General features: G+C 41.4%; 1 pseudogene; it reads left to right on the forward strand.

The window, feature by feature from the left end:
• The first annotated feature begins 7,689 nt into the window (after positions 1 to 7,689).
• LOC125164902 (TOM1-like protein 1) lies at positions 7,690 to 10,517 on the forward strand (annotated as a pseudogene).
• Positions 10,518 to 22,673: the final 12,156 nt, after the last annotated feature.

Below are 22,673 nucleotides of genomic sequence, written 5' to 3' on the forward strand. Positions count from 1 at the left end.
AACTCACAGAACTGTGAGATCGTGACTTGAGCTGAATTTAGTTTAACCAACCAAGCCACCCAGGTGCCCCCAAAGCTATTTTTTAAGAATGTTTATTTATTTTTGAGAGAGAGAGTGTGAGTGGGGGAGGGACAGAGAGAGGCTGCTGGGGGAAACAGGACCCCAAGCAGGCTCTATGCTGACAACAGCGAGCCTGACGTGGGGCTCAAACTCACAAACCTTGAGATCATGACCTGAACCAAAGTCGGTCGCTCAACCAACTGAGACACCCAGGCACCCCATCACCAAAGCTATTTAAATCCTGATTTGATGGCTGGCATCAACAACTGCTCAACAGTCTGATCCTTATGGGTTCAAACATGTCTATACACTAAAGATGTTGTCGTTCATGATGGCCACGAAGGACAATTCACTAAAGATGCTGTGGTTCATGATGGCCACAAAGAAAAATCCTGAATTCTTCTCCTCCCGTGGACACACCAAATCTACAACTACATGTGGCACAATTTCCTCTGGAAAAAAAAAACAAACAAACAAAGCCAAAACTAGCTGAGAGACTCCTACATATCCACCAAATGAGAAGAAACCCACATCCAAGCAGGGAGGAGAAGACAGTCTCATCATAAACCACACCCTGGGGTGGCAACTCACAATGGTGAGGGAGCTCAAAATACTGAGCTTCTCTCTGAGGAGCAAAAGGTATTAAACCAATATTGGGAACCCCAAATCTTTTTTTTTAATTTATTTTTGAGAGAGAGCCAGACAGAGCACAAGCAGGGAAGGGGCAGAGAGAGAGGGAGACACAGAATCTAAAGCCAGCACAGAGCCCGATGCAGGGCTCGAATTCATGAACTGTGAGATCATGACCTGAGCTGAACTTGAACGCTCAACTGACTGAGCCACGCATGCACCCCATGGGAACACCAAATCTTAAGACCTGCATCTGAAGGATGAGCCTCCAAAACATTGTGTTTTCAAAGTCAACAGGGCTCGTGTCCAGAGATCCACAAGGCTTTAGTACAAACTGAGAAACATTTCTAAAGGACTCACCCTCACCAGGGTCCAGATTAAAAAGTGCCCAGACTTGGAGGGAGCCAAGATGGCGGAACAGCATGGAAGTTTTTTGTGTGTCTTGCATCAATGAAATACAGCCAGACCAACACTAAACCATCCTGCACACCTATAAAACTGATCTGATGATTAACAAAACTATCTGCACAACCTGAACCACAGAATTCAGCAAAAAAAAGAGAAAAAATTCATTTTTATTTTCAATTTTTATTAAAAATATTTTTAATTTTTTTACTGTATTTTTTATTTTTGTGTAAATTTTTCAAATTCCATTTTACTCCCATCATTTTATTTTAGTCTACTTCAGTGTATTAACTTTTCAAATTTTCAAACAATTTCCTTTTTTTTCATTTTTCTCTTTTTCATTTCTTTTCTTTTTCTTGAATAAAGAGAAAAAATTCATTTTTATTTTTAATTTTTATTAAAAATATTTTTCTTTCATTTTTTTCTACTATATTCTTTATTTTTGTGTATATTTTTTCAAATTCTATTTTACTTCCATCATTTCAATTTAGTCTACTTCAGTGCATTCATTTTTTTCAAATTTTCAAACTATTTCCTTTTTTTTTCTTTGTTTTCCCTTTTTTCTCTAATCTATGAAGCCACTTTTTTTTTAATGTTTATTTATTTTTTAAGACAGAGAGAGACAGAGCATGAACAGGGGAGGGTCAGAGAGAGAGGGAGACACAGAATCCGAAACAGGCTCCAGGCTCTAAGCTGTCAGCACAGAGCCCCACGCGGGGCTCGAACTCACGGACCGTGAGATCATGACCTGAGCCAAAGTCAGACGCTCAACCCACTGAGCCACCCAGGTGCCCCTTTCAAGCCACTTTCAACACCCAGACCAAAACACACCTAGGATCTAGCATCATTTATTCATTTTGTGTGTGTGTGTGTTTAATTTTTTAATTTTAATATTTTTTAATTTTAATTTTTTCTACCTCATTAATTCCTTTTCTTCCTTCAAAATGATGAAATGAAGGAATTCACCCCAAAAGAAAGAGCAGGAAGAAACGACAGTCAGGGACTTAACCAACAGAGATACAAGCAAGATGTCTGAACCAGAATTTAGAATCACGATAATAAGAATACTAGCTGGAGTTGAAAACAGATTAGAATCCCTTTCTGCAGAGATAAAAAAAAGTAAAAACTAGTCAGGATGAAATAAAAAATGCTATAACTGAGCTGCAATCACGAATGTATGCCGCAGCAGCAAGGATGGATGAGGCAGAACAGAGAATCAGCAACACAGAGGACAAACTTAGGGAGAATAATGAAGCAGAAAAAAAGAGAGAGATTAAGGCAAAAGAGCACAATTTAAGAATTAGAGAAATCAGTGACTGATTAAAAGGAACAACATTAGAATCATAGGGGTCCCAGAAGAGGAAGAGAGAGAAATAAGGGTAGAAGGGTTATGTGAGCAAATCATAGAGGAAAACTTTCCTAACCTGGGGAAAGACACAGACATCAAAAACCAGGAAGCACAGAGGACTCCCATTAGATTCAACAAAAACCGACCATCAACAAGGCATATCACAGTCAAATTCACAAAATACTCAGGCAAGGAGAGAATCATGAAAGCAGCAAGGGGAAAAAAGTCCAAGGGAAGACAGATCAGGTTTGCAGCAGACCTATCCACAGAAACTTGGCAGGCCAGAAAGGAGTGGCAGGATATATTCAATGTGCTGAATCAGAAAAATATGCAGCCAAGAATTCTTTAGCCAGCAAGGCTGTCATTCAAAAGAGGAGAGATAAAAAGTTTCCCAGAAAAACAAAAATTAAAGGAATCTGTGACCACTAAACCAGCAAAAAATTTTAAGGGGGACCCTCTGAGGGGAGAAGAGATGAAAATATAAATACATACATACATACATACATATATAACCAAAAGCAACAAAGGTTAGAAAGGACCAGAGAACATCACCAGAAACTCCAACTGTACAAGCAACATAATGGCAATATTCATAACTTTCAGTACTCACTCTAAATGTCAATGGACTCAATGCTCCAATCAAAAGACATAGGGTAACAGAATGGATAAGAAAACAAGATCCATCTATATGCTGTTTACAAGAGACCCACTTTAGACCTAAAGACACCTTCAGATTGAAAGTAAGGGGATGGAGAACCATCTATCATGCTAATGGTCAACAAAAGAAAGCTGGAGTAGCCATACTTATATCAGACAGTCTAGACTTCAAAATAAAGACTGTATCAAGAGATGCAGAAGGGCATTATATCATTTAAGGTGTTTATCCACCAAGAAGTAAACATTTATGTGCCCAAATGTTGGAGCACCCAAATATATAAGTCAATTAATCACAAACATAAAGAAACTTATTGATAGCAGTACCATAATAGTAGGAAACTTCAACACCCCACTCACAGAAATGGACAGATCATCAAATCAAACAATCAACAAGGAAACAATGGCTTTGAATGACACACTGGACCAGATGGACTTAACAGATATATTCAGAACATTTCATCCTAAAGCAGCAAAATATACATTCTTCTCCAGTGCACATGAAACGTTCTCCAGAACAGACCATATACTGGGACACAAATTAGCCCTCAGCAAGTACAAAAAGATCAAGATCATACCATGCATATTTTCAGACCACAACACTATGAAACTCAAAATCAATCACAAGAAAAATTTGGAAAGGTAACAAATACTTGGAGACTGAAGAACATCCTACTAAAGAATGAATGAGCTAACCAGAAGTTAAAGAGGAAATTAAAAAGTATATGGAAGCCAATGAAAATGATAACCACAACCCAAAACCTCTGGGATGCAACAAAAGTGGTCATAAGAGGAAAGTATATAGCAATCCAGGCCTTCCTAAAGAAGGAGGAAAGATCTCAGATACACAATCTAATCTTATGCCTTAAAGAGCTGGAAAAAGAACAAATAAAACCCCAAGCCAGCAGAAGACAAGAAATAATAAAGATTAGAGCAGAAACCAATGCTATCAAAACCAAAAAAAACACAGTAAAACAGATCAATGAAACCAGAAGCTGGTTCTTTGAAAGAATTAACAAAATTGATAAACCACTAGCCAGTTTGATCAAGAAGAAATAGGAAAGGACCCAAATAAGTAAAACCAAGAATGAAAGAGGAGAGATCACAACCAACACAGCAGAAATAAAAACAATAATAAGAGAATATTATGAGCAATTATATGCCACTAAAATGGGTAATCTGAAAGAAATGGACAAATTCCTAGAAACATACACTACCAAAACTGAAACAGGAAGAAATAGAAAATTTGAACAGACCCATAACCAGTAAGGAAATCGAATTAGTAATCAAAAATCTTCCAAAAAACAAGAGTCTAGGGCCAGATGGCTTTCCAGGGGAATTCTACCAAACATTTAAGGAAGAGTTAACACCTATTCTCTTGAAGCTGTTCCAAAAAATAGAAATGGAAGGAAAACTTCCAAACTCATTCTATGAAGCCAGCATTACCTTGATTCCAAAACCAGACAGAGAGCCCACTAAAAAGGAGAACTATAGACCAATTTCCCTGATGAACATGGATGCAAAATGCTTCCACAAGATATTAGCCAACTGGATCCAACAATACATTAAAAAAAATATTCACCACGACCAAGTGGGATTTATACCTGGGATGCAGGGATGGTTCAATATCCATCCACACAACAATCAATGTGATTCATCACATCAATAAAAGAAAGGACAAGCAAGAACCACATGATCCTCTCAATAGATGCAGATAAAGCATTTGACAAAATACAGCATCCTTTCTGGATAAACACCCTCAAGAAAGTAGGGATAGAAGGATCATACCTTGAGATCATAAAAGCCATATATGAATGACCCAACACCAATATCATCCTCAATGGGGGAAAACTGAGAGCTTGAGGAACAAGACAGGGATGTCCACTCTCGCCACTGTTATTCAACATAGTATTGGAAGTTTTAGCCTCTGCAACCAGACAACACAAAGAAATAAAAGGCATCCAAATTGGCCAGGAGGAGGTCAAACTTTCACTCTTTGCAGATGACATGGTACTGTATATGGAAAACCCTAAAGATTCCACCAAAAAACTGCTAGAACTTATCCATGAATTCAGTAAAGTCGCAGGATATAAAATCAACACACAGAAATCGGTTGCTTTCCTATTCACCAACAATGAAGCAACAGAAAGAGAAATCAAGGAATTGATCCCAGGTACAATTGCACCAAAAACCATATAATACCTAGGAATAAATCTAACCAAAGAAGTGAAAAATCTATACACTGAAAACTCTAGAAAGCTTATGAAAGAAATTGAAGAAGACACACACAAAAAAATGGAAAAAGATTCCATGCTCCTGGATAGGAAAAACAAATATTGTTAAAATGTCGATACTACCCAAAGCAATCTACATATTCGATGCAATCCCTGTCAAAATAACACCTGCATTCTTCACAGAGCTAGAACAAATAATCCTAAGATTTGTATGGAACCAGAAAAGACCCCTAATAGCCAAAGCAATCTTGAAAAAGAAATCCAAAGCAGGAGGCATCACAATCCCAGACTTCAAGCTATACTACAAAGCTGTAATCATCAAGACAGTATGGTACTGGCACAAAAACAAACACTCAGATCAACGGAACAGAATAGAGAACCCAACAATGGACCCACAAACATATGGCCAACTAATCTTTGACAAAGCAGGAAAGAATACCCAAAGGAATAAAGATAGTCTCTTCAGCAAGTGCTGCTGGGAAAACTGGACAGTGACATGCAGAAGAATGAACCTGGACCACTTTCTTACACCATACACAAAAATAAACTCAAAATGGATGAAAGACCTCAATGTAAGACAGGAAGCCATCAAAATCCTTGAGGAGAAAGCAGGCAAAAACCTCTTTGATCTTGGCTGCAGCAACTTCTTACTCAACAGGTCTCCAGAGGCAAGGGAAACAAAAGTGAAAATGAACTATTAGCACCTCATCAAAATAAAAAGCTTCTGCACAGCAAAGGAAACAGTCAACAAAACTAAAAGGCACATGATGTAATAGAAGATATTTGCAAATGACATATCAGATAAAGGGTTAGTATCCAAAATCTATAAAGAACTTCTCAAACTCAACACTCAAAAAACAAATAATCCAGTGAAGAAATGGGCAAAAGACATGAATAGACACTTCTCCAAGGAAGACATCCAGATGGCCAACCGACACATGAAAAAATGCTCAACATCATTCATCATCAGGGAAATACAAATCAAAACCACAATGAGATACCACCTTACACCTATCAGAATGGCTAACATTAACAACTCAGGCAACAACAGATGTTGGCGAGGATGTGGAGAAAGAGGATCTCTTTTGCATTGTTGGTGGCAATGCAAGCTGGTGCGGCCACTCTGGAAAACAGTATGGAGGTTCCTCAAAAAGCTAAAAATAGAACTACCCTACAACCCAGCAATTGCATTACTAGGTATTTATCCAACTGATACAGGTGTGCTGTTTCGAAGGGACACATGCACCCCAATGTTTGTATCAGCACTACTGACAACAGACAAAGTATGGAAAGAGCCCAAATGCCCATTGATGGATGAATGGATAAAGAATATGTGGTGTATATATACAATGGAGTATTACTCGGCAATCAAAAAGAATGAAACCTTGCCATTTGCAACTATGTGGATGGAACTGGAGGGTATTATGCTAAGTGAAGTTAGTCAGTGAGAGAAAGACAAATATCGTATGACTTCATTCATATGAGGACTTTAAGAGGCAAAACAGATGAACATAAGGGAAGGGAAACAAAAATAATATAAAAACAGGGAGGGGGACAAAACATCAGAGACTCATAAATATGGAGAACAAACTGGGGGGTGGGGGTGGGAAGGGGGATGAGCTAAGTGGGTAAGGGGCCCTAAGGAATCTACTCCTGAAACCATTGTTGCACTATATGCTAACTAATTTGGATGTAAATTTTAAAAAACTAAAATTAAAAATAATAATAAAAAAAAAGTGCCCAGACTTTCTGTGAAAGTAGGTGTATCTGCTTGTCTGAAAGCAGTGGCCTGAGGGACAGGTATCTAATTTAACATACAGCAGGGGGTCTGCTGAAATACCCCCCAGGTATGGCTGCTGGCAGTGCCATCTTCCTACTTTCTTTCCACCTTGCCCTGCTCACCAGCATCAACAGAGAGGAGCTCACACCAGCCTCAGGCACCCTGATTTTTGCAGCTGCCTAGATCTCACAGCTCAGGGGGCAGTGGAACTTACATGTGTGGGCCTTGTAGGACTGTTACCAATGGAGAAAGACTTCCTAACCAGCGACCACCTCAAGGTACATCAAGAGGAACCTGGTCTTTCTGTGAAAGAACTAATAGCAGTGCACACTCTGAAAAGTTCAAGTCTGGAAGTTAAACTGGAACACCAATAATCTGAAGCATTTGGAACTGGTCACACATGAGCATCATGTGGGAGTAGCGTCCTGTGCTACAAGATTCTGACTCTCCATTTCTTCCCAACCACTCTTTCCACCAAGAATGGCTTCTGTGGCTTGATCCCTAAGTGGTCTTCTAGGAAGACCATGTATGTTGACTGATGCCTACTATGAGATGAACAGAATCCTGCCTCTGAAACAATGTCATATCTGTATCCTACAAGTGATGGACAAAACACCCCAAAATACAAAAAGGCTACATATGCTAGCATTCAGACAGAAGACTGGGGCCAGTTCGTGCACGTGTGTCATAATTAACACTGCCCATCATGGGCAAAAAAGATGCAATAAAAGCTCTGAAGTATGGCACAAAAACAGACACATAGACCAATGGAATAGAATAGAAACCCCAGAACTAGACCGACAAACGTATGGCCAACTCATCTTTGACAAAGCAGGAAAGAACATCCAATGGAAAAAAGACAGTCTCTTTAACAAATGGTGCTGGGAGAACTGGACAGCAACATGCAGAAGGTTGAAACTAGACCACTTTCTCACACCATTCACAAAAATAAACTCAAAATGGATAAAGGACCTGAATATGAGACAGGAAACCATCAAAACCTTAGAGGAGAAAGCAGGAAAAGACCTCTCTGACCTCAGCCGTAGCAATGTCTTACTCGACACATCCCCAAAGGCAAGGGAATTAAAAGCAAAAGTGAATTACTGGGACCTTATGAAGATAAAAAGCTTCTGCACAGCAAAGGAAACAACCAACAAAACTAAAAGGCAACCAACGGAATGGGAAAAGATATTCGCAAATGACATATCGGACAAAGGGCTAGTATCCAAAATCTATAAAGAGCTCACCAAACTCCACACCCGAAAAACAAATAACCCAGTGAAGAAATGGGCAGAAAACATGAATAGACACTTCTCTAAAGAAGACATCCGGATGGCCAACAGGCACATGAAAAGATGTTCAGCGTCGCTCCTTATCAGGGAAATACAAATCAAAACCACACTCAGGTATCACCTCACGCCAGTCAGAGTGGCCAAAATGAACAAATCAGGAGACTATAGATGCTGGAGAGGATGTGGAGAAACGGGAACCCTCTTGCACTGTTGGTGGGAATGCAAATTGGTGCAGCCGCTCTGGAAAGCAGTGTGGAGGTTCCTCAGAAAATTAAAAATAGACCTACCCTATGACCCAGCAATAGCACTGCTAGGAATTTATCCAAGGGATACAGGAGTACTGATGCATAGGGGCACTTGTACCCCAATGTTCATAGCAGCACTCTCAACAATAGCCAAATTATGGAAAGAGCCTAAATGTCCATCAACTGATGAATGGATAAAGAAATTGTGGTTTATATACACAATGGAGTACTACGTGGCAATGAGAAAAAATGAAATATGGCCTTTTGTAGCAACGTGGATGGAACTGGAGAGTGTGATGCTAAGTGAAATAAGCCATACAGAGAAAGACAGATACCATATGGTTTCACTCTTATGTGGATCCTGAGAAACTCAACAGAAACCCATGGAGGAGGGGAAGGAAAAAAAAAAAAGAGGTTAGAGTGGGAGACAGCCAAAGCATAAGAGACTGTTAAAAACTGAGAACTGACGGTTGATGGGGGGTGGGAGGGAGGGGAGGGTGGGTGATGGGTATTGAGGAGGGCACCTTTTGGGATGAGCACTGGGTGTTGTATGGAAACCAATTTGTCAATAAATTTCATATTTAAAAAAAAAAAAAAAGCTCTGAAGTAAAGGATTTCCCAAAACTACAATCATTAAGAAATCCAACTGACCTTGTCACTTACTGATCTGTGCACACAGAACTGTGGTCCCAGTTTTCAATCTCTGATTGTGAAGAAGGAATTCATTAATGATAATCTAGTTAAGCTGCTGAATCCCAGGTATATCTTGCCATTAGACATTCAGAGTAGACTCTTAAACTTCATTAAGATTTGGTCACAGCATCTCCCAGGAGGTGTGGATGTAAGCGAAGTGAAAGAAGTGTAGCTTGACCTTCTTAAGAAAGGTGTTCAGTTTCCTCCCTCAGATGCAAGGATGAAACAGTAAGACAAGAGACTGCTCAGATCTCATTGAATTCTATTGAACCAGCTCTTCTTTCTATAATTGTTCTCGAGAGCTCTACTATTACACTGGTCCCACAACAGATTGGACAATTGCACAGTGAATTAGATATGGTGAAAATGAATGTGAGGGTGCTGTCCACCATACTGATGCAGACTCACCGTGTTCCTGGGTCTGAAAATCTTGAAGACATAGAGCTACTGCAGAAACTTTATATAAAAGATGGGTCAGGAGACACAGGATGGGATCATGGATGTGCTTGTGGTAGTGGAGAATGAAAATGTAACTGTTGAGCTAATTCAAGTGAATGAGGATTTAAATAATGCTATCTTTGGATATGAGAGATTTACTCAAAAACAACGAAGAATTTTGGAGCAAAATAAGAACCAGAGGAAAGATGCCAATACCACCAGGGAAACTTAAGCCTCGTCCTGCGATCTCCTTGTCCTGAGTCCCAGCCCTCCAATGCGTGGGGCCACTCTGGGAGAGCTCAGCCACTCTGGGACATGAACGCTCAGCTTTCAGACTTACACTTCAGCTCTCCAAATCCTGTTGTAACAAGTTGAAACCTACTCTTCATCCACAAGTAGATTTGCTAGCCTTGGCAAATACAGAAACATCCCTGTTTACCCAAAGGACCAGCCAAAATCTCCCCTCAAGTCTTACATATGAGAGTTTTCTGAAACATTCAAATGCAGTGTTACTATAGTTGGGTTAGTCTACAGACCATTCCAGCAACACTATCAAGCTGGAGACTGTCATCCTAGCCCAACAATCACTCAGCGATGACAAAGAATGATCTCCAGCCACCTAATTACTACGAGGTAATGGAGTCTGACCCCTTGGCTCCTGATGTCACTACAGAAGCTAGGTATGAAAACACTGATGCTTATCACCACAAAGGAGCTCAAAGCCACAGTGACTGCTGAGGTGAAAGTGGATGACTGGCCTGTTAACTACATTAGAGGTGCCGATTCTCTAAGAGGTAGACCCTGGGCAGCTCTGAAGCTCAGAAGACAAGACCTACTCACGAATCAAAATGGTGGAACACTTCTCCTCTGCAATAATGAGGTTTAGCAGAAGAGTAACAGTTCCAGAGTAACATCAGTGGCTCCTGACCACAGCACAAGGTGTATGTTATCTCAAAAGAACTTGGTTTAACATATATTCACTTTAAAACTTCAGCAGAGGGACACCTGGGTGGTTCAGTTGGTTAAGTGTCCGACTCTTGATTTTGGCTCAGGTCATGATCTCATGGTTTGTCAGATTGAGTCCCACGTCAAGCCCTGTGTCGGCTCTGTAATAACACCACAGAGCCTGCTTGGGATTCTCTCTCTCCTTCTCTCTCTCTCTCTCTCTCTCTCCTGGACGTTCTCTCCCTCTCTCTCTCAAAATAAAAAATAAACTTAAAAAAAAATACTTCAGCAGAAGAAAAATTCATTGCACTAATGCCAACCAGTTTAGTTGCAGCATCTTATGGTTCACAGGCCTTCCTCCATTTAGAAGACAAATAAATCATCACATACTGAGAGAAGGGTAGATGAAGATTCTTTTATTACAAAATAATAAGACTACTGAATACCTTCATTTAACCAACGTTGAATATAAACGTCAATTTGTACTTCTTTATAAATAATACTCTTATTTAGAATGACGACTTGGAAAAGCCTGGATGATACAGTTTAATTATATTTCAGGTATCCCAAAGAGGTCACTGGGCTTTGTATCAGGTTGCCTTTGATTTGTTATGATTCTCTTTTATCCTTTATAATACTGAAAGTTCTTTTTTCTCCCCTTTTTGCCACAATTTAATATTTCTATTTGGAAACAAAGACTACTGAGAAACATTCAGAATAAATTGTGATTTGTTTATGTCACAAATTACAATAACAAATAAATTACTATGAAAACCCAAAAATGTATATTCACCCCATGTTCATGAAGTACAAACCTCTATTATGTCTGGTATAGAAGAAGTGGGTTGACGTCTCAGTTCAGCTACCTCTGTGCCTTAAAGTAACACTTGAACTTCCCAAGATTCTGCTTCTTCACCATAAAACAAAGATAACAGTATTTACTACATCTTCCTCAAAGGGTTACTTAAAGAGGCAATGGATGTTAACCCACTTTATAAACCACAAAATGCTATACAGATAAGAGCTTCTACTATTTGGCACACAGTAAGTGCTCAAAAGATATATGTTGAGTGGATAAAGGAATAGGGTTCTAATTCCCTCACCTTCCAGCGAGAGTTCATGGCTGCTGGCTTCCTTCCTGCACACCGCCCGGTCTGGGTCTCAGTCTCGAAGTTTGTGTAAGAAACAGGAGGATTTAGCATGAAGCAGAGGGAGGCACATGCTTTGCTGTGACAAATAGCACAGCAAAAAGACAGGAATTCTCTCCCCTGAGGTTATACCAGGAGAGATCTCCAGAAGCAACTGCTATCATTGTCTGGTTGAGTCTAAAAAAAAAAAATAGCTCTTTATCAACAATGCCTCAACAGACATTATTTTTATAACATGCTCCAATGTTCGAGCAGAAGCGATTCAACAAGCTCTCCCGGCAAGCCGACTTGTTTTCAGGTATCTCCAAAACAGTCTCAGAGGGTGCGGGTCTGTGGGCCCCTCCCCATAGATCTAAAATCCCAGGCAACTAGGTGGTTCAGTCGGTTGAGCGTCTGACTTCGGCTCAGGTCACGATTTCGCGTTCTGTGGGTTCGAGCCTCCCGTAGGGCTCTGTGCTGACAGCTCACAGCCTGGAGCCTGCTTCCAATTCTGTGTCTCCCTCTCTCTCTGCCCCTCCCCTACTCATGCTCTGTCTCTCTTGCTCTCTGTCAAAAATAAATATACATTTAAAAAAAATTTTTTTTAATAAAATAAAATCCCCAAAGCTTGGGGCATGTGGGTGGCTCAGTTGGTTGAGCATCCGACTTCAGCTCAGGTCATGATCTCATGGTTCATGAGTTCGAGCCCCGTGTTGGGCTCTGTGCTGACAGCATAGAGCTTGGAGCCTGCTTGGAATTCTGTGTCTCCCTCTCTCTCTGCTCCTCCCCTGCTCATGCTCTGTCTTGCTCTCTCTCTGCTTCAAAAATAAATTTAAAAAAATTAAAAAACATTTTTTTTAATCCCAAAAGCTCTGAAAACCAAGTTCCTTCCCTAACCCACCTGGTGGTAAAAACTGACCTGAACTGATAGGCGGTTGTTTATGATCTATGTTTACTCCTCTAAGTGCATTTCACTTGGTAGAAATATGACCAAGTTTTATTATCGGGTGCTACCCAGACCCCCCTGGTGGCGTTTTACAGCATACAGGGTATGCTCTGTAGGCCCAGCCTATGCTCCGATATGGGATTACAATAGATCTATAAGATTTGTCAAGACCTATTAAGGAGCTTCTATGTATCAGAAACTATTTTAAATGCTTTGCATGTATTACCTCAATTAATCTTCACATAATCTTATAGGCACAACCGAACATCTGTCCCATTTCACAAATGAGGATATTGAGGCACACAGAGACTACGTAAATTGCCCAGGCCACACACCAAGTAAGTAACAGAGCTCAGGATTGATACCAGGCAACCTGACTCCAGAGTCTGCCCGCTCCCTTGGCAGCAAAGTCATCTTGGCAAACCCTACAGGAGTCAGCAACAGGCAACATCAGTTGAGCCTTAGGAAGCATATTCAACATGTATGGTGCCTGTGGTATTCAGTAATTTCTACTTGTATCAATTAGGATCTTCCAGAGAAACAGAACCAATAGGGTGTGGGTATGCAGTGTGGTGTGTGTATACGTGTGTATAGAGAAAGAGAGAGACTTTAAAAAAGTGGCTCACATAATTATGGGGGTTGGCAAATACAAAATCCCAAAATCTGTAGGGCAGGCTGGCAAGCTAGGGAAAAGGTGATCTTGCAGCTTGAGTTGAAGGTGGTCTAGAGGCAAAATTCCCTCTTCCTTATGGGACCTCTGTCATTTTCTCCCACAGCCTTCCACTGATTGGACAAGGCCCATTACAGAGGGTGATCTGCTTTACTCAAAGTCTACTGATTTAAATGTTAATCACATCTAAAACATACCTTCACATCTAGAGTGGTATTTGACCAAATAATTGGGCCTAGCCCAGTTGACACGTAATAGTAACCGTCATGCTGCTCTCAAAATTATCCAGTCTGAACTGGGTCTGTTTATGCTTACCATTATCATTTTATGAGATTGCAAAATGAATGGTTAAGCAGATAATTCAATGTTGCCCCTGAAGAAAGAGATGCTTCTGAACAGGCCCCCTATGACCCACCTCTGTGCAGACAGGGCATGGGAGTTGATAAGATACAAGCTGGGGCCCTCATTTTCACTGGAGAAGGCTGCACCCTGCATCTACGGCACTACATTTGTTAGTAGTGCTCAGTTCACAAGTGAAAGAAATCCAACTTGAACCAGATTAAGCAAATAGAGGTTTATTATCAGGATGCTGGAACCAATGATGATAAACAGATCCTCTCCCTCCTCCAATGCTGAGAGTCAAGCAATTAGAAGACATTTCACCAATGAAACAAGGGAAGGGGCAGCTGAGGAATGAAGCGCAAGTTTCTGGCCTAGCACAGCTCCTAAATATGGCCTTCAGCCCCATGCCCTCCACACACCCACCATCAACCACCCCTGGCCCACCAGATGCAAAAAAAGTCAAAAAAGCACTTTATTCCAAATCAGGACAAAAGTGAATTAAGGGTGTATCTTTATATGTCCTATCTTCCAACTGTCAGAAAATAGAAATGGCTCCTAAGAAGGGATGGATAAAATAGTAGATACCCGGGGCCCATTTTCTCTGCCAGATATGAAGGCTCCGGGCCCCTTCAGTGAATCTAGGGCCTTGGGTGGGGTGAGGGGTAAATAGTCTGGAGCACAGAGTCCCCGGCACATGGGAATATAATCCACCTTCACTAGCTGAAGTGAATTCTCATAGAGGACATTTAACAAAACCAGATTCCAAAACAGAAGATGGGTGTTCTGATAAAGATTTCCCATAGCTTCAACCACATTTCTCCTCATCCCTCAGGTACAAAATATAAAAATAAAAACAGGGATGAACGAAAACTAAATATCCAGCATTCAAATAACTGAGTGCGGGAAAGGATAAAGCTTCAGCCCCAGTGGAAGGGGAATTCATCCACACCACATGAAAACAGATAAACCGTTTGGAAAAGCTTCTTGGTAAGGATAAACAAATAAGAGGACATCCAAACACATGACAGCAAAAGAGGAGGAAGAAATGCCAGGGAAGGACGGGGGAAAGGAGAAAGGAAAGGAGGGAGAGAGGGTCCAGCGGGAGCCCAGTGGGTCCTAACCAGCCGACCACGAGGCAGGACCCGGGCTGGGTCTTCTCAGTGCTCTGTCTCCCTTGGTCCCTGCCCAACTTCTGAGCAGGATTCCCTGTAGTCTTCCCACCCGTGGGTCGCCCATCATCCTTCTGATCAATTCCTTTCCTGCTTAAATTAACCAAAGTTAAATTTTGTTGTTTAAAACCAAGAACCTAAAATGATACAGATGGTAAGCAATTAATCCATTTCAGTAGAAAACTAAGATGAAGTAACTGAGGGAATTAGAGATACAAAAACAGGTGTAAATGGTATAAACATTGCCAATATACAATAAAATAATATAACTAACAAAAACAGGAGATGTGGGAGAAAAGGGGAAGGAAGTGAGAGTGCTAATTTCCTCAACCTTTCCTAGCAGGGAATTAATAGATACTAATTAAAAATGGAAACACGTACTTTTAAAAAATATAATGACTCATAATAATGTTTCTTGTAATCATTTTTTAAATCTTAGGGTGATAATTTAGGGAATGCAGGTGAGAAAGCTGAAATTGGGAAATAACAGACTGAACCAAAATCTTAACAGCTGGTTCATTCGATCAAAAGTGCAACATATGTGCCTACTAGGTGCCAAGCATGATGCTAAGTGCAGAGGTTCTCATGGAGGACAACCCAACAGGTCCCTGCCTTCATGGGGCTGACAGTCTAAAGGGATAGCCAGGCTTAAACAAGTGGATAAAAAAATAAATATGAAATTACAAATATGATAAATGTGTGAAGGGAAAGAACATACTTGACAGATGGTGGGCAAGACCCTCTTGGCAAGGGGATAGACATTTAAAAAGAGACTTTAGGGGTACCTGGCTAGCTCAGTCAGTTAAGGGTCTGACTTGATTTTGACTCAAGTCATGATCTCACGGTTCATGAGTTTGAGCCCTGCCTCGGGCTCTGCAGTGACAGTGTGGGGCCTACTTGGGGTTCTCTCTCTCTTCCTCTCTCTGCCCCACCCCCCCCCAAATAAATAAAATTAAAAAAAAAAAGAGACTTCAAAGTTGGGGGAAAAATAGCTTTACAAAGATTGAAGGGAAGGTAATAAAAGACACAGGGTACCACATGTACTGGAACTCCAAGGCAAGTGTCTTAGTCCATTTGGGATACTATAACAAAAATACCATAGACTGGATGACTTATAAATAACAGAAACCTATTTCTCACAGTTCTGGAGACTGTGAGTCCAGTCCAAGATAAAGGTGCCAAGCAGATTCGATGTGTAGTGAGAGCCCATTCACTGATTCAGAAGGAAAGAACTTGGCATGTTGGAAAAAGTGAAAGGTGAAGTGAGGACAAAGGGGCATAGAATGATGGGGATAAAGATGGCAGAAGCTAAACCATGCGGGGCAGGCTTGTGTGGACATGGAATGGTATCCAGCTTTTATTCCCAGAGCAGTGGAAGGTCTCTGAATAGTCTTCAACAAGGGAATGGCAGAATGAAAAGCACATTGTATAACACCCACCATGCTGTGGTTGGAAAGTGGTCTGGAGGGCTGCAAGAACAGATGGGCAAGACAGGTTAGAGCAGTGGTCCAGGAGACAACTGATGTTGGCTGCGCTTGGTTGATGGCAGTAGAAATGGAGAGATGAAGACCAACCGGAAAGCCGTTTTGGAAGTATAAAATCTTAGGTGATGAACTAGATGGAAGAGGTAGGGGAGAGAGAAAAATCAAGAATGACTCCCATTTCTGGGTTAGGCTACTGGGTGATAATCATATACTGAAACAGTAAAAGCTTGGCAATACATATTTTGAGGAGTGACTCTTAAGAATTTCAGACATTTCATTACTAAGATACCTATAAAACATCTAAGTGGAGATGTCAGATATACCATTAGATCTGAAGCTCAAAAGAGAGGTTGGGGCTGGAATCATCATCACACAGATGCTATTTAAGAACATGGGAATACAGAGGCACCTGGGTGGCTCAGCTGGTTAAGCACCTGACTCTTGATCTCAGCTCAGGTCTTGATCTCAGGGTCATGAGTTCAAGCCCTGCATTGGGCTGTGCACTGGGCATGAAGCCTACTTAAAAAACAAACAAAAAACATATTTAGAAAAAAAACCACGGGAACGGAGAGGACCTCCGAGCAAGGGAGTATGGAGAAAAAAGAGGACCTATGACCAATTCCTGAGAATATCTGGTACTCAGAGGTAGAATAGAGGAGAAGGATGTAGGGAGGTAGATATAAAATTAGAAGAGTTATGTCCCAGTGTGAAAGAGGAGGGGGTTTTCAACTTTGTGGACTGCTGCAACTAAGCCAAATAAAGTGAGGACTAAAGAGGACCCATCATACTGGGCAGTCAATGAAAATGACATCAGTATTTTTGGTGGAGACAAAAGACAAAAGACAGGCAGCTTTTTTGAGAAGTCAGACAATGATGAGAAGCAGAGAAACGGAGCAGTTACAAGAAAAAGATGGGTTCAAGGGAGGAGCCTGAGGATGCTTGTGTGATCCAGTAGAAAGGGGAGAGAGCAAGGTAAGGAAAGAGGAGAAGGCACAAAGATAACACGTGCAGGGAGGGAGTGACAGAAGAGAAGGGCAAGGGGACGGATGCAGACACAGGAAGAACTATCTGCTGATGAGGTGATGGAAAGACAAAGGTGCTCCCACATAACGGCTTCTATTTCCCAAGGAAGACAAGTCCATCGGCTGAAAACTAGGTGGGAGAAATGAGGAAGGAGACATCTGCAATATGAAGCAAGTCATAAAATGGTCTCTGGGAGAGCAGAAAGCAAGTCGATTTTGAGGTTGAGGTAGGACTGCCACACAGTACAATGTGGCAATGCCACCTGCTCAGGTGCGAGTTCAAGGAAGGCAAACGTTTGGGTTCAAGGTCAGAACTTCGCCAGATAAATGTAACAAAAAATGAAAGATTCAAGGGAATTCAGGATATCTACACCACACTGACTGCAATGATTGTGGAATCTGAGTGGGACCAGGAGCAAGAACAGGGCAGGAGGGAGCTGTAAGATACAGAGAAAGGGGTTTGATCAGCACACCTGAGATCTCAGTGACAGCAAAGAACCGTCATGGTGGAGGGCCATGCAGGACAACCGCGTGCACAGGAGGTTTCAGTTGAAGATACTGATGACTGGAGCAGGAGTTTGGGGAACGGTGCAAAATTTGGTGGCGATTAGTGCTTACGTGGACTAGAATGGAGATGAAAGTCACCGGCTCGGGTATTGGATGGATCTACTCTTAGAAGTTGAGGCCATCAATCGTGACAAGCACTTTGGGGCACCTGGGTGGCTCAGTCAGTTAAGCATCTGACTCTTGATTTTGGTTTGGGTCACAATCTCATGGTTTAGGAGTCCAAGCATCAGACTCCATGCTGGCAGCGAGGAGCGTGCTTGGGATTCTCCCTCCCTCGCTCTCTGCCCCTCCCCCACTCATGTGCGCACACTCTCTCTCTCTCAAAATAGATAAACTTTTAAAAAAATAATGACAAGCACCAGTGTGACTAGAAAGACCAATGACGGCAGACAAGCCTCCAGGGAGTAAGTGGGAGTGGAGGGACAAAGATTAAAGGAGAGACTCTTCAGCACCTGGTCCCACATCTGCTCCTCTTCCCTTGACTCTTTCCTCATTTGGCTACTGCTAGTCTAGAGTCCACTGCCTTTTCCCACTGAGGAAATCAGCTTGAGGACATAAGGAGGCAGTGGGATAAAGAAAAACACAGGGTAGAAATGTCAACCCTGACTCCAGGAATGTGTGGGGACCAGAAAAATCAAGTTACCGATGGGGAACAGTCTCAATAACTTTTTCTCCCTATAGAGACTCCTCATTAGGGGTTGTGGCAACTCCATTCAGAATGAAGACTGCCCATGTAAGGCTACAAGATCTATCCATGGGAGTGCCCTGCCTGGGAGGAAGAAAGGAAAACAGAGATAGGAGGAAGAGGGAAGAAGAGGAAATACATGTTAAATTAGCATCTATTATGTGCCAGACTTGTGTAAGGCTCTGCAGGTTGCGCACTACACAAAGGTACCACATTCAAAGTGTAGATACCATAAATTTGTATATTCTGACAATTTTCTGGCAGATAGTAGTGTTATGGAATGAATTGTGTCCCCCTCAAATGCGTATGTTGAAGCCCTAACCAACAGTGTGACTATATTTGGAGACAGGGCCTTTAAGGAAGTAATTAGAGTTAAATAAGAAGGGTGGGCCCTTGGGCACCTAGCTGGCTCATTAATTAAGCATCTGACTTTTGATTTCGGCTCAGGTCATGATCTCACAGTTTGTGAGTTCAAGTTCTGTGTCAGGCTCTGTGCTGACAGTGTGGAGCCTGCTTGGGATCCTCTCTCTCCCTCTGCCCCACTCCCACTTGTGCTTTCACTCTCTCTCTTAAAATAAATACATAACATGTTTCTTTAATTTAAAAAAAAAAAGCTGAGCCCTAATCTAATAAGACTGTCCTTATACGAGAAGGAAGGGATACCACTGATGTGTGCCAGAGAAAAGTCCATGTGAGGACACAGTGAGAAGGTGGCCATCCACAAACCAGGAAGAGAGGCCTCAGGAGAAACCAACCCTACCAGCACGTTGAACTTGATCTTCCAGACTCTAGATGTGAGAAATTAATTTCTTCCTTTTTTCTAATGTTTGTTTATTTTTGAGAGAGAGAGAGAGAGAGAGAGAGAGAGAGAGAGACAAAGGGTGAGCTGGGGAGGGGCAGAGAGAGAGGGAGACGCAGAATCTGAAGCAGGCTCCAGGCTCTGAGTTGTCAGCATAGAGCCCGACATGCAGCTCGAACCCATGAACCATGAGATCATGACCTGAGAGGAAGTCGGCGCTTAACCGGCTGAGTTACCCAGGCGCCCCATGAGAAATGAATTTCTATTATTTAAGCCACCTAGCTTGTGGCATTTTGTTGGCCAACTCCAGCAAACTAATATAAACAGCAAAGTATTTTTTGTTATAATCATCAGTATATTAGGAAAATTCTCTAATAGGTAGAAGTAAAATCATTTGAGGAAGGGTTTGATATTTTCTTATTTACATAAAATTGTTATAGAGACCAGCAGTGACCCTGAGAGTCACAACGCCAGACGGTTTCTTTTGTTACTTTAATCAATACATAACCGTATAAAATAAAGAGTATAAAGATGAAGAAAACGAAGCCCAGAGAACTTCAGTAACTTGATCGAATTCAACCACACACTGATAAGAAACTGAGCTGACATTTGTATCCAGATCAGCCTATTCCAAAACTCATGTTTCATGCTCTACCACACTGCCTCCAATTACAAGTTCTAGTATTAAAAAAAGATGCTGCAAATGTCAATTGTGCCTTTACTCTGCCTCAGACACTCAGCTAGATGCTTTCATCTACAATAGTGAAGTAGGTCTTATTAAGGCTATGTTAGAAATGAAGAAACTGAGGCTCAGAGAGGTTAAGGGGCTTGCCCAAGGCCACACAGCTTAGCAAACTGTAACCTATCTGTTTACTGCCCCTTTCTCTCCCTCTTCACCTCATACTCCACCTCTGAACGTTCCCTCTTCTCATAAGCTGCTTTTCCCAGGCGATCCATAAACACAAAAGAACCTTTCTCCTGTTTGACACATTATTTATATCCTTTTAGTATAATCAACATTATCAAAAGTCATTTACAAAGTAAATAAAATAGCGATTGTCTGACAATGCATTTGCTCCCCAAAAATAAATGACGATCATGTTAGAATTAAATAGTAGTTGCATTTATTGAATAAATTTTGAGCTCTTCTTCTTGATGCATATAGTTTTTCCTTGGCTAACTTATGAATTTCACCCTAAAGATTAATTTGGCTCTCTATAAAGAGCATAAGAATTAATATTCACCCAAGATAGGAATCTTTTTTCATTTTCATTTTAGTGGAAATCAATTTGTTAAGATATTATTGAGTGCAATTTGTTACTTATTCACTCCCACTTTTCTGTTCAAGTCAGGGTACTTGGAAATATCTATATAAACACTTTTTGTCAATACTACCAAGATTTATATTGCCAAGTTACTGTAACGGTTATCTCTGAGAGCTGTATGAATTATGCTATGTAATGTTAGATTTTATTGAACTTATGTAATAGAGAAGTGATCAATTAAAAAAAAAAACAAAAACGTGGGGTTCCTGGGTGGCTCAGTCAGTTAAGCATCCGGCTTCCGCTCAGGTCATGATCTCACAGTCCACGAGTTCAAGCCCCATGTCAGGCTCTGTGCAGACAGCTCAGAGCCTGGAGCCTGCTTCCGATTCTCTCTCTCTCTCTCTCTCTCTCTCTCTCTCTCTCTGCCCCTCCCCTGCTAGTGCTCTCTCTCTCAAAAATAAAATAAAAACATTAAAAAACAACAACAACGAGTTTTGCCTCTAGCAGGCAGTATGTAGAAATGACATCTGAATAGGAGAGATACAACCAAAACTGGATGTGGCCCTCTTCATGCAACCTAGTCCGATTTGCAGGCATTTTCATGAATTCTTTAACACATTTCCCACGGTGCTCACTAAGCAAGATGCTGCACTAACAGTACCATTTGGCCAGATCCTTAGAATTAGGATTTATGCAGGTGTCTCTCTGACTGCCTGCCTGTGTGTCTTTCCTATGACTCCCATGACAAAGTACCACAGAGCAGCTTAAACAACAGAAATGTATTGTCTCACAGTTCTAAGAGGTTAGAAGCAGGAAATCCAGTTGTTGTAGGACCATGTACCCTAGAGAATGCAGAGCATGTACCCAGTATTAGAGAATAATCTGCCCCCTGCCTCTGTCCTAGCTTCTGGTGGTTTCCTGGCCATCTTTGGCACTCCCCTCCTCCGTCCCCTCCCTTGTAAACACATCACCTAAACTCCGCCTTCATGTTCATATGGGCCTTCTCCCCGTTCACATATCTGTGTCCAAATTCTCCTTTTCTATAAGGACCCCCAGTCTTGTTGGATAAGGAGCTCACTCCATTCCAGTATGACTTCATCTTAACTAATTACATCTGCAAAGACCCTTTTCCCAAATAAGTCCCATTCTGAGGCTCTGGAGGTTAGGACTTCAACACATGCATTTTGGGTAACACAATTCAACCTAAAACACTCATACTTGCTCAACATATAAGCATGCTCTACTAATTCCCCTTATTATAAATGAAACTGAAAATTAGTAACAGTAATGTCTATTATGACCTTAATTCTTTCTTCCCTTTCAGAGTCAGCTTCTCACAAGAGTAATCTATTTCTCCATGAACTTACTCCTAAACCCATTTTAATCCAGCCTGGCATCAAACATTCTTATCAGTGTCACCAATAACCGTCTAACTTTTCAATCATCTTCCTTTTTAAACCGTGATCCTGCTAAACTTCCCTGTGGCTTTTGAAACTGTGAGTCATGTCCTCCATCAGGAACTGCATCCTCTCTTGGTGTCGACATGACTATCTTGAGATTTTCCTCTTTCCCACCCCATCCCGGGAATTCTGTTCTTGGGGCCACCAGTCTTCTCCCAGTCACTCACCCTTGGTCCATCCATCATCACCCACCTCTCGTCTGCTGATGGCTCAAGCCCTGTAATCTAACACGCAGCTCCCTTCTAAGTCCTAGGACATCCCCCAGAACTTTACTCCCCACCTCCTTCTGTGTGTTCCAAGTCACCTAAAATTCAACATATCTAAACAGAAAGCCTCCTCCTCCTGTGACCTACATTGAAGAACGTCACCTCCACTGAGCCAGATGCCCTGGTCAGAAATCTGGAAGTCACCCT

Source organism: Prionailurus viverrinus, chromosome B1 (genome assembly GCF_022837055.1).
Source record: "Prionailurus viverrinus isolate Anna chromosome B1, UM_Priviv_1.0, whole genome shotgun sequence".
NCBI lineage: Eukaryota > Metazoa > Chordata > Mammalia > Carnivora > Felidae > Prionailurus > Prionailurus viverrinus.